The sequence below is a fragment of the Cheilinus undulatus genome, linkage group 11, assembly GCF_018320785.1.
Source record: "Cheilinus undulatus linkage group 11, ASM1832078v1, whole genome shotgun sequence".
In the NCBI taxonomy this organism is placed as follows: Eukaryota; Metazoa; Chordata; class Actinopteri; order Labriformes; family Labridae; genus Cheilinus; species Cheilinus undulatus.
In genome coordinates this window covers 25,982,641-25,996,224 of record NC_054875.1, presented here as the reverse complement: position 1 = coordinate 25,996,224, position 13,584 = coordinate 25,982,641, and the positions used below count along the sequence as shown (strand labels likewise).

The window sequence follows — 13,584 nt, the reverse complement described above, 5'->3', positions numbered from 1 at the left end:
GCTGCTATTATCCATACCTGACCTGACCCAGCCTAACCTGTCAGTGAACTTGAAAATACAACACAAAGGGCTAACTTCCAAAAGTAAATCACCCAGGGCTGTACAGTGCGACATATATGTCACAAATGCTACGAGAAAATTGGTCTGTGCTAAGAGGTTTTCAATCCTCCTCACACAGGTGCTATGACAAAGTGAGAGAGGTGTTTGAATGCCAGACGCGCAGATAAGACTTTAGGTTTGACTTGTTGCCCCAAAAACTTCACTCCACTTTGATTTGTGATTTGAATTTCATGCCCAGTCCATTTACTTCTTATTTCTGGTATATTTTAGACTCAAGTGAAATGTTTTTTTCCTCTTGTCTTGCGCAATCCTGTGAGCGGCCATGCTCCATGATGAAAGAGTGGACTGCTGCAGCACGGGCAGGCTCAGGGCATACGCAGTACAGGTGTCATTATGTTAAAGAGGAGCGCTGCTATAAAAGTTTGATTTTAAGGCACGTAGGCTGGACAATGTTAAAAACGTGTATCTACTAGCTTAGCCTCATCCTTTCCAATTATGCACAGAAGGTCACAGTGAGTTGGCTGTCAGTGAGAGAACAGAGCTCTCAGTCTGCGCTAACTTCTGATTAAAGATTTTGTCCACTAATATCGTAGCTGCTGCTGTTTAGTTAACAAGCCAATACGCGTCTGAATGTAGCATACAGGTCTGATATGAGACAGACAGACAGCAGTGTACGAGGGAGAGATGAGGGGGAGAGAGAGAGACAGGAGTACGGAGCAGTAGATCAATACAGCCACACACTGCATAAACTTTGTGTGTATTGTTAGGGTAAAGACGCGACTTGGAGATAGTTTTTCTTTTTTTTTTTTTTTTCAATTACCGTTGAAGTCAAATAGTACTGATGTTATGATTACACAGAGAAAAGAGTGTCTGTTCATTTACATCAGCTCTATAAACATCAGAACCCAGTGTGACACTACAATATGGACCAAACTCTAACAGTGTTTAATTTATTTCTAATAATGTTTGGGATATTTTCCTATTACTCTGAGTATCAGTAAATATATAAGGGGTGTCCAAACTATGGCCTGTGGGCCAACTGTGGCCCTTGGTCCTTTTGAATTGGCCTGCAAGAAATCCATTAAAAAAGGCCCACATAAGAACATAAAACTTTACTTTATTTCTTAGTTTGACTAGGAATGCACAATATTGGGGTTTGTACAATTTGGGGATATTTACAAATTGAATTCAGCTGATATCAATACCAACATACAAATGTAGTTTAGACCTAACACTTCAGTCCTTGAAACACAGTTTAAGGATGAACAAAGAAACATACTTCAGTCTCTAGAACATACTAAAGTTTAAGTTATAAGAATGAATACAGAAAAAGACTTCAGCTGTCTGTTGTTCCTGCCAAAAGTAAAAAAAAACATTGATGAATACAAACAAAAGGATTCCAGCAGCAAATAGCAGCACACGTTGAGCTCATTTGCTCCTCTGTCTCATCTATCTCAAAGTCTGATTTCTAAATCATACTGCTTTAATCGTCTTCCAGCACCACACTCCTGTAAAGTTTGTCAGCTTCCTGCAGTTTGCTCTTGTTTTGTGTCTGAATGTGGAAATGAACCATCAGCGTCTCTCTTCTCTGTGATTGGCTGTTTGCTTTGGTAAACATTAATGAGAGCTGTAATTTAGGTGCTGTTTTGTTTTTCAAGTACATTCATTAACTAAGCATATGTTTTGGTTGCATGTTGGTTTTGGAGATGTAGCAAACATCATATATTGTGCTACAGGTTTTTGTTCTGTGCTACAAGACTGTCAACCTCTGTAGCACCAGCGCTATGGACAAAAAAGTCAACGTACAGCCCTGCTACCATATCAATATTACATCCCATCCAATGGCACAAGCTATAGGTCACCAGCGCTCACCACAGACCCACTTTGGGGTCACTGACAACAGAAAACCACATAATTTACATAAACTTCAACTTCCCTTCCAGAGCCCAACCTTTTAACTTAATGTACTCACCCATGGCAGAAGCAAAAAGGTCACAGAATAAAACTGAAAATCAAATAACACCAGAAAGACAAAATAGTCTGTTGTTTACTCTTCCAGTGAACTTGTAGTTCTCCAGTGATCTCGAGTCTCCAGCTGCTCAGAATTTGGGGGTGAAAGGTGAGTATATCCTCTACATTGAGATGGTGATATATAAATCCCAGCCATTCTTTGGTCAATATTTCATTTAGACTACTATTACTGATCAAACAGCCTAAATGAAAGCATGTGTGTTTCTGTGGGTGTTTCCAACTGTAAGCCTTTTTCCCTCTACTGAACTCCATCCATCATAGGGGACCACTGCTGTGAATATAACTCTCCCCTGGGAGGGGCCTCCACTGGTGGGGACAAAATCAGGGCAAAATCCCTCTGGGGGAAACACACACACACACACACACACACACAATACGGAGTCTACCACACATAGTAAAGTGTTTCACAGGAATGGTACAGTGAAGAACAGATATGTTTACTCACAAACGGCCACTTACATGGAAATGACCAGAATTGTTTACATCTGTTGACTGTTGTTGTGCTTTATGACCCTCAGATGACTGATCTGTCATTTTTCTGTCACCGTCACTCTTCAGGTCACATTGTCTACAGACAGCTGTCCAGGTTGTGAGCTATATCCTGTCATCATAATACAGAAGATAGATGGGCAGAGCTTAAATGAAATGGAGTAGCAGTCCCTGACTGACACTATAGCTTCCATAAAACAGCTCCTTTGGTTGATGTTTTGTGTAATTTCAGGGTTTTTTTCATCAACTCTTTATCATGTGAGCACAGACTACAACACAAACACAAATTGGACAGCTGTCATGGGACAGGTTGACCTCAGCATGAGAGACATGTTCATCAGTCTGAGCTGTACACAAAAGCTGGCTCCAAGGTCTAACATATACGGAAGAGTACACTCAAAAATACACACAGGCACACACACAATAAATAGTCCACCTACTGCAGTTTGGATAATTTCCCGAGGCTGACAGAGTATGTTCATTACCTGGACAGAGAGGTGTAATCACACCAGATTGTGTAATTCAGTGCCATACCAATCCCTTATAGATGACTCTCAGTTGATTAGAATCCATTCTTTACTATCAGAAGTACACTCCCACAGTGACGGTTTATATTGGATCCCTAATAAAGTCTCAGTGGAGCACAGTCCATATTATGCATTGGGCTTGGCGATTGTATACAGACCATTTCTCTTGATTGTTATTTTACCGGCATCCAATTAGAGGAATTAGGACAGTGCTGTGGCTGGCTTATCAGATAGCAACACTGAAAAGTCAACCATGGAGAGGTTCCTAATGGTGCTGTAATAGGGACATTTTCCATCCCCCGTATTTCATATTTCACACATAATGCGATATCTGCAGCAATGTTCTCAATGGAAGTGGAAGTTTAGATATATAATTTCTCAGGCGTAGCCAATTAAATGTAAAGCCACCATGCAGAACACGTTCCACTGATGAAATGCCACTGTTTTTAGCCTTCTAGGGGAAACTGCTAGGATGTGAAATTACACTTACTTCAACTATTTGCTGTTTTATGTTTGCCTTTGTTGGTGTTTATTGGTGTGGGGTGATTTTACAGCAAACAAACACAAGATCTGTGTAAAATAAAGAAGACAGAGTTAATTGGCCTTGTAGTTTCTGAACATGTAACAGTACAACTGAAAGATGATTTGACTCCTACATGTATGTGGAGAACTGCACAGAATCAAACGTGCACACATGAAAGAGGACTGATGTGACAGCCTGGAGCTGTTTTATGACAGTTAATTTCATTTTCACTGATTTGAATCCCTTCTTTCATAAGTACTCTAATCACACCTTTTCAGCCCATGTGCCTTTATGATGAAAGAAAGAAGCTACAGGAGCTGATCACACTGAATACAAGCATTACTAATTATAATTGTATATTTCATTTTCGAACCGTACCTCCTACCCTCACTATTTCATGAGAACACAGTGTTCCATGTGAAAACGTGAGATTTTTCCCCAGCTCAGAGACCAGCTCTGTGATTTAATGGAGTTTATTCATGGCAGCATGCTGGCTCCAAAGAAGGAAATTACCATCTTTTAATTTCCCATATTAAATTTTACACATTCAACCTTTAAGTTAATTAAAAACATTAGACATCCCACTTGCTGTTACTAGTGAAGTGCTGTGAGGGGACACAATGAGGTTACCTGACACATGTACAAACCCACGCACACTAATTTGAAAAGCAGGCATCAAAATGTTTCTTTGAAAAAGTAAAAATTTTAAACCAGAGTCTGAGATAGGGATTTAAAGGACTGAGCTTTTACTATAAAGGTCTGAGTGCTGCCCCTTTGAGAGTTACATCTCCACAATCACTGCCCCTGAGTTGTAAAGATAATTTGGCTTTATTTTTTCAAGGACTGTTGGTGTGAATAAGGACAGGTAAGCTGACACAGGCACCCCCAAAAATGGGCAATTATAATACTAAAATTTCTGAATTAACTTTGTTGTCTTAGTCCCTCCCACCAGAGAATCATGGAGAGCCGTGAGGAAATGAAGCAGAGGGAAGAAGACAGAAGAAATATGTGCATGAGACTTCCTTTCCTCCATGGTGTCGTGTGTTTGAGATGACAGTGTCAGCTGATCTTCAATCAGCTGTCAGCCGGCTTAAACCAGTGTTTGTTCCTGCACAAAAATGCCTTGCATTCATTCTAAAAAAAAACACACAATAACAGTGTCTGGTCTCAATATGTGTGATTACAAATACCTGAACATGATGATAAATGCGAGTCAAACCTGAAGGGACTAATTTTTTCATGAACTTTACAGATAAACTAACAATGGTCATCAGTCATTCCTAAGAATTTTAAAAGTTAACTTTGACCAACAAGATGTGGGCCACGAGTGCAATTGATGGTAAAACAGATGCTTTCAGGGTCGAGCTGCTGTGACAGTCATACTGCAGTGCACACATTTAAGATGAAAAAAAAATTAGCACAGCTGTGCTGGGAAAGGACTGTAAATTAACGAGCACTGAGATAAGGTACCATTTATAGCAGCAATCAACACACCTAGGAACAGCCTTGTGTGATTGGGTGTCTGTCTGGAGTGTCAAACCAGTGTCGTGACGGCAGCAGCATCTCCTGAAAAATACAAAATACAAAATAACATGAAAAAAAGTTAAAAATGCAAAATAGTGGAATTTAAAAAATGCTATTAAAGGGTGCGATTACTTGCAATTAACGACAGAACTTTTCAGATTAATTGTGCTGGAAAAAATGTAATCTTTTGGCGGCCCTAAATATAACATACTGATTCATTAAAAGCTGATCATGTTTATAATCTGTTTCGTGTTTGACATGTCCTTTTTACAACTGTTTTTGGTCTGTTTCCCAAATATTTATTAGCAATTTATTTGTCTATCTATTTAAGATTATTGAAGGTTTTTTTTGCCTTTATTTTGATAGGACAGCTGAAGAGAGACAGGAAACATGGGGGAGAGAGCATGGGGGAAGACATGCACCAAACAGCGCTAAGACGGGGAATCAATCCTGCAACCAGTGTGTTGAGGACTTTAGCTTCTGTGCGCCTGTTCTATCCACCAATGTTGACACCATCTGTCTCTTGGGTGCTGTAGTAGCAGCTCTGATTGAGAACATAGAAAAAGAAATTTAGTGCCATCTTTTGTTCTAGGTGTAGAATACACGGGAGGCCACAGCTGCTGGTGAAATGCAACAACTTTTAATCCAAATAGATTCATATTGTCTTAACAAAGATGAGTATAGTTTCGTGTTAGCTTAGCATGCTTCAACTGCGACCTTCCTGAAGTCTTCCTCACATGATGCTGCTGTGGCGTGTCATTTATGAGACATCTTCCTGTTTCTCCTTTTTTTTTTTCTCCCCACAACATGCAAGATATCTCATGAGATATCTTGCGAGTCCCGAGCAGGCTTTCATCTCTGGTATCAAGCACCTGGCTATGCAATGGCTGATGGGGAGTTTGACTGTTGACACCCTGCTGTCGGTGTGTGCTGAGGATGGCAAATGAGGGGTGTCATATGACGCCAGGTGACAGTCTGGCACAGGTGTGTTTGGGCTTAAAATATAAAAATTCCACTGAAAAGGAATTCTGTGGTGTTATAAGAAAACAACAAATAAGGAAAGGTATGCTATTAAAATGAATTGCCCAGCCCAGCTTACGTTTGGTAAAGCAATTCAGACTCCAAATATACAATAAGAATATAATGAGTCAACTTAAAGCACTGCTTTCATTAAAGAACATTAAGGATTAATCTTAATGCTCAAGAATAATTGAAGCATTCTGATATTGGTTATTAAACATTTTCATAAAAATATGAAATTTCAGTATTCGAAATAACGATTCATCAAAATAAAATGTTGTAAGAGCAATTACTCTGAAACTTGCTTTTACTTTTTGCCATTAAAGGCAAATATTTTATGTGCAAGTAGCCATAAAAAAACAGCAGCTCTCTTTAGGTTTTTTCAAAATTATCTGAACTTTACAAAGTAGTGAGCCTGAGAGTCTAAAGCTATTAGTCCTGAAAAGGCACTGTTTCCATCTGTCTATTTCTAAAGGAACAAATGAGTAAATTCTTATGTTTTAGGGTTTCAAAAACATTGAGAAACTTCAGTTAATCCAACTATGAAACAGGAAACAAACTATTATACAGACTCTACTTTTGAATGCATGATTTGGAAATAAAGAAAAGCAGAAAAAGAGGCAAACAGGGTCAGGCAGGAGATATTACACGAGAAATTTCTGAGCAACAGTTATTTCAAAAAAGGCCAGCTGGCATTGCTGCTGCAAGACGTTTTTCCTCAGTAATAAATGTCCTTGTGAATCATTTTCAAGAGGCATAGCAGCTTAAAAAGACTTGTGTCCATGAGAACTGATTTTCCAAGTGGAAAAAATGCATTTTGTGTCATTGTGTGACTTCATGCCAGTTGAACAGTAATGCACTAAAACATTAACCTTGCAAAGCAGATGGATATGCCTGTTTTCGTGTTTCTCACTGGCAAATTCATCTTGCAAAGCTCCCGTCTGAACTGTTGGGCCTGGTTAGAAAGTGACAGGACCAATCAGGGATGAGGGGCAGTACTTTCGGGCGCGGCGGAGTTGTGACATAAGCAAGCAGCAACAAAAGGCAGGTACAGATATGGCGGTAGGCATTAGCATGGATACTGCTAAGGCGCCAGTTTAATCAGAACTTGATGACATGTTTTCTTTTCAAAAACGCCAAAGTCCTGGACTGACATGTCTACAGTCACCACTGTTCGCGTTATACAGTTCTCCATGGAACTTACTCCTTGACAGGGCGCACCTCACTAGCGGCCACGTCAAGTGTTTTGTTACTCTTATTGGCCTGTAAAGATGTGAAGGACAGAATGTTCATCCAACCACACTCCGAGTTTTTTTTTTTTTTTTTCAAAGGTACTGCCCTTTCCCAAATGCTCTGTATTAGAGGTTTTCCAGATGGATGTATGAAACAAATCCATCTGGCATGTTAGGTTACTAAAACATTTTATGAACTCAGTTATACCACCATACTTTTAGTTGGACTGTGATCTTGCAGATGTTCTTTTGTTAAATGAAAAAAAAAAGATTGTTTCAATTTAAAAAAAAATACAAGCTAGTGAACACACTTTGCAGGAGTTGACACATTAGTGTTCAGCGAGCGAGCTGCCTCTAAGTTTCAGTCTCTATTTTATAGTATTAACCTTTGGTCCTCTGCAACCTGTGGGTAATGTGCAACCTCTGGCATGTAATGTAGTGTGTGTGGGCCAGTGTGTGGGTGTACGTGGGGAACCTCAGTGACCTCCAGTTACAGGCCCATTGATGACTTGTTTCCTGCTGGGGCGGCCAAGAGGGCAGACTTCAGTGAAGTCAGTCTGGTAATAAACACACTTCAGCATGCATACAGTTACACCGTGCATGTCATTAATTCATAAATCCATGCCTTCACACACGTGCAAACATCCTGTCTCAGTTACTGTGAACAACACACACACCAACACTCAAATAGAGTAACATATGTGCAGTGATGAGCTATAAAATTCTATCCATGCCCTCAATGATATCATTTTTTTGGTAATGCTAATTTCTCTGTCTTTGCTGAAGAAACCTCCAAAATTGCTTCTCCAATATTACAGTCATTATTACAGTAAAATTAGCAGTTATAAAGAGCGTAGCATATTAGTGAATATTATTATGACAGTGGAGATATGGCTGAATCACTTTTCACTAATGACTAATAGCTCGTTCTCTCATAAAAAGACCATAAAAAAGATTAACAGGCTTAAAATGTCTTTGTTAAACTTATCTTTATGACAGATTAGTTGCTTAATGGAGTAAGACAGAGCGGTGTTATTAAAGACAGTACAGGTATGGGAAAAGTAAAGAGGATGGATGTACTGTATTCACCAGCGTTAGCGTTTAGCATTGCTTTTATTTGACTCTAACTCAGTATTATTTGCATAAAAGACCTGTGCTCTCTAGAGCTCCAGCTGTCTAGCTTCAGGGAAACTCGTTCCAGAAAGACTGCACTCCTGGAAGTCACAGAGGGACTCTGCTGAGCCGAGCTGAGCTGAGCTCTGAGCGACTTCATCCTCCTTCCTCATATTCTTTTTACACTGCAGGCTGTTAACCAACATGGTATGCTCCAGTTTCCTGTAACAAGGATATCTTGGGGTCTCTTTAGCTCATGGGGAGGGAGCTGTTGCTTAAATCTAACACAGAAAATGTCTTTACACAGCATTAAAGCACTACTCTACCTTTAATGTAAAATCATTTCCATCTGCCATGACCACTCATGCTTTAGGTTTGTTGTAATTTTGATCACATTTGGCATTTCTAATCGCTAACCTGTAACACCAAGGTCGAAGACTGCTCCTCTTCAAACTTTTGGTAAACCTTGCTTTTCTTTCCAATATCAAATCCTTTCTTTTTCCCCCCTCACTGTCAAAACCTATAACAGCACTGTAGACAGCAGCCGCCTTATAAGACCAACACTGCTGCCAAAGTGTCATCCTGTCAATTTACGCCGTACAACATTTATTGATCCATTTCTTACAAAAGCACAGTTCCATGTCCAAACTCTTACAATCTCCTTACGAGACTACAATAGCTCCCAGCTGGCAGGACTCCCAGCATGCTCTTTGCTGTCTAGTCTGCAAATCAAACTTTTGTAATTCCAAGTGTTGTAAATGCAAAAGTTGAAAACCCTTTTATGAGCACACAAAAACAGAAGTGAGAGAGAAAGGATGGAAGATGGCTAAACTCAAAGCAAACAAGCAAAACAAGGAAGTGAAAGTCTGCAATTTGAATACTGAGTCAAGAGTTTAGTAACATTTTGTTAGTCTGTCGACTTCTGTGGTTTTTCAAACTGTTTCTTTGTACTGAAAGAAATATTGAAGAAATGGCAGGGCAAGCTTAAAACTTGAGTCTGCAATCATCATTGAGCTTTCAAAGTTCACAAGGTTGGAATCTGAATTATTGGAAAAACTTTGCTTTTAAATGAAACAAATATACAGATCCTGTGCTTACAACTGATATAAACCCAAAAGAAAAGCTCAGAATCAAGCAGTTTCAAGGGAAAACAAAAAGGGTTGTAACACTATCCTGAGTAGTGAGGACACTGTAAGCTGCATCCAGTTTATCTGTAGGTTTAAAAATCAACACAATGGGTTCTTTTGACTGAACTCACCATATAAAGCAGGTTCAAAGGGAACTTGTGACCCTTTAATGGTCTTTGGCAGCTGCACATCAAGTTGCTGACAGCCTCCTCACTGTGTCAACTAAAATTCTTCACCCTGTGATATAGAATAAAACTTGTGAGACATGTAGGTAAAACAATGCTGGTTTGAAACACTGACATCAGGCATAGGCCCAAAGAACAACACCAGCAGAGGAAGAAGAGCAAATAATTTGGATCTAAAATGAAACATAAGACATTAATTTAAGAAAAATTGGCCTGTCAGACGATAATCAACTTGTTCATCCAGCAAATAAAGTTCAATGGAGACAAAATGGGAGGATAAGAAATACTGTTTCTGATTTCTGCCAGCTTTTGGGTGTGTACCCCACACACTTGATACTTTGTTGTGTTAATAAATCCGACCAAAAGCATGTCTTGGCAGAGGAGATGTGCTTCTCAGGAGAAGCACATGCATACAACCTCATTTTGTCTTGTGACTCTTTTTGGCCTTTCATGAATGTGACAGTCAGAACACTCCTCCAATCACCTTCTGAGAAATTTTGAAAAGTCCTGCACTTCCCAAACACTCTCTATAGGAGCTTTCCCAGATAAATATCAAATATATCCCTGCAGTGGATACATAAAACAGTCTATTTGGCATGTCAGGTTAACATCAAAGTGTCGGACAGGATTACTTCTTTATTTTCTTCAATTTTTCACACTCAGCAAAACTTGTTAGTGTCTTTACAAGGTGGTGATGGTTGAGTATTACTACCCATACCCATGTTTGCAATATTGGGCTCTGACTCGTCTAAGCACAGATGCTATTAAGCCAACAGCTGTCAGGATCGATGTCTTACTATCTATTTGCAGGCAGAAATTTACAGGACAGAGAATTGAATATTTAACAGATCCAGTGTGGACAGCGAGCGATCAGACATCGCGCAGCTGTGGAATGCTGTACAATGTCTGACGCTTGCTGTTAGGACACAGAGTAATAATTTATAGTTAGGCTAAAATTGTGGTTTCTGATTTAATTCAACACATCTCGTGCTTTGATTCACTCTTGAACTTTTTGCCATGTTTTTACTACACTGACGAGGCAGTTCAATCAGGAGAGACATTAGAAGCGTGATAATTCTTTTATTTACAGAAGTTTACGATACAAATTTTATGAAGAATCGAGTTTCTTTGGCATAAGACTCTGTTGTGAAACCTGTCAGTCAAAAGGGGGTACAGGCCATCAGATCAGGATAGGATACTCCCCCAAAAAGAAATAAAAACGACAAAAGTGAGATAGAGCTAGCATTTTATAAAAGAACATTCTTACCTTTGAGACCAGTTAAAGGTTCTAAAAGAGCGACGATGTGGGCGAGAAAGAATAGAGAAACATTTCATTTTAACATGATTCTTAGATAATAGCTTAGTTATACAATTTTGATATTTGCAGAAAAAAAGCTTTGAAGTGTCCGTTCTGGAATATTTAATGTAATCCCCCCCAAAATGTATTTATTTATTTATTATTTTCAGGTATGTTTGCTATTTATTTAATTTTATTTTCATTTATTTTATTATTTGTATATATACAATACTTTTTGTTTGAATGAATAAGGTCCAACATTCTGGGGTCTATAGACCCGATATGTGACCAGCATTGAAGCTCTTTTATTTATATATATTTGATGATATTGGATTGCATGATTTGTTATGCATTTGAGAAATTGTGGGTCAAAGACCTAAATTGATGAATGAATGATCGGATACTTGAGGTCCAGCTTTTCCGGGGTCAGAAGAACTGAAATGTAAACAGCTTCTTTAGGATAACCTGACTAAGAGGTCCGGCATTTCCAGGGTCAAAGACTTGAAATGTGACCTGCAAAATAGAAACTTCTTTAATTTAAATTAGGTAAGTAATTAAGTTTTCTAATATCTGGTTATTAAAAGGTTTATTTATTTACTTTTGTATTTTTAATACCATTGTTAATATAATATTACTTGTGAATCTACTATTAGTATTATCATTTATTTATTCCTAGTTACTTGTGGAATTATTAAAATTATTATTTTTATATTACTTGAAATTAGTATTATTAGAATATTAATAATAATTATAATTATTATTATTATTATTAAAGCAGTTTAAACAGGGTTACATTGTTGTTGAAGGCAATGAGAAAATTAAGAAAACCTTTAAAACCACCACCAGTTATAGGACAAACTTACCAAAATATTTTTTAAGGTTGCTTTGATATCAGTACCAATATAGTAAGAGAAGGCAGACGAGGACCATCGACCCATTTGTTGCAGGGATGAAGATGAAATGCCTTGAAAGGCAGCAGCTGGGCAGCACCTACTCTAAAGGAATGTCTTAAATTGCGATGTGTGGACAGATTACATTTTGAGAGTAGTTGTTTTAAGTGGTAATTGAACCACTTTTTTTGATAAAGGAAAATTTTGCAGGGTGAGAAAAAGAGGAGAATCAGGGCTAGTGCGGGGTGTAATTGCAAGGTATTTGATCATTGATTTGAAAGGACAAAATTGTGTGTCTGTATGAGCTATGATAACAGAACAGGCACCTTTGCATTTAATTTTTTTCACATAAATAACGTGATGACTTGAAAGGAAAGTTAAATCGGAAAAGGAAATATTACAACTGGGATCAAAGAATTTGGTTGAAGTAGTAAGTTCCCCGATTCTAAGAATGGCGTAAAAAGCCATGAGGAACACTGAATCAAGAAGGCTATCAGCAAAAGAAGTAAAACATCCCTCTCTTAGGACTGAGAGCATCCTGTGAAGGGAGAGAGAGTAATTGGCTGTCTTGAGTCTAGCTTAGGAGGGGAGACCTTGGAAATGCCTCTTAACAAGACCTTTACGGTGGGGTTGGCGAAAAGAAGGGTGAAAACATCTGATATTAAATGGAATACCAGCTAGCAATGCTTGAATGTACCGAGGTTTGAAATGTCTTACATCCATACAATAACCAATTTTGCTGATTCTAAATTGTGAATTAATGGAGAGTTAATTGGGAGAGGGGTGGGAGGTGCAATTCAAATAAGCGGAGGTGATTGGCTCACGGGCAGGTGCAACCTGATGACACATTGTTAGCCAGATATGGGAATGGCACTGGATTTGACAGCAAGCGTTGATACAATTATGAACCTGCTTCGGGTGCTTTTTCAAGGTGCTCATTTGCTGAAAAAGGAAGATCAGCTAAACCTAATCTTAACTTAGCTTCGCTAGAGGAAAACTAAAGCCTACTAGGGATTCATGATATATATGCTGATACTTACAGATTTGTTTAACCAATATGATATTTAAATGTGTTTTACATAACAAAAAATTCAGTCCTTTGAACACAATTTAAGGTTGAGGGTGAAAAAAACACACTTTTTTTTCTTAAAACACTTTTAAAGTTCAAAGCGTGAGGACGATTAAAGAAACAGATCTCAACTTACATAGGTCTGTTGGTCCAGCCTAAAACTCCACTAATTTATCAGTATATATGGACAACTTTTACAGTCGATATACGCTGATACTCACAGCCAAAGTATGGGATGTTAATATTGGCAGAAATTTTGATATCTGCCGATACGATATGTGCCTTTCTTCGCTTATATCTGCCGATACCAATACTGCTGGCCCTGACTGAATCCCCACCGCACGCTATTGACCTAATAATCTAACAACTGTATTTAATCATTACAGTCTAGTCGTGCTGGCAAATTCATTTTCTAAATATATGTTTATGACTAGCATATTCTTATTTTCTGCTCAGTCTGCAGCTAATGAATACATGCAGCTCTAACTTGATTAAAT

General features: G+C 38.5%; 1 long non-coding RNA gene across 3 annotated transcripts in view; it reads right to left on the bottom strand.

Annotated features, from left to right (window-relative positions):
• Nucleotides 1–13,584, bottom strand: part of LOC121517848 — a 109,685-nt gene that overhangs the window by 4,084 nt on the left and 92,017 nt on the right. Inside the window, exons 4-6 of one of the 3 annotated variants that reach the window (XR_005992587.1) lie at nucleotides 9,778–9,883; nucleotides 5,101–5,196; nucleotides 4,136–4,764 (exon numbers count right to left, since the gene is read on the bottom strand). This is a non-coding gene — a long non-coding RNA (uncharacterized LOC121517848). Of the gene's footprint in view, nucleotides 1–4,135; nucleotides 4,765–5,100; nucleotides 5,197–9,777; nucleotides 9,884–13,584 lie in introns of those variants that run through there. The other 2 variants (XR_005992586.1, XR_005992588.1) reach the window with 2 other exon arrangements.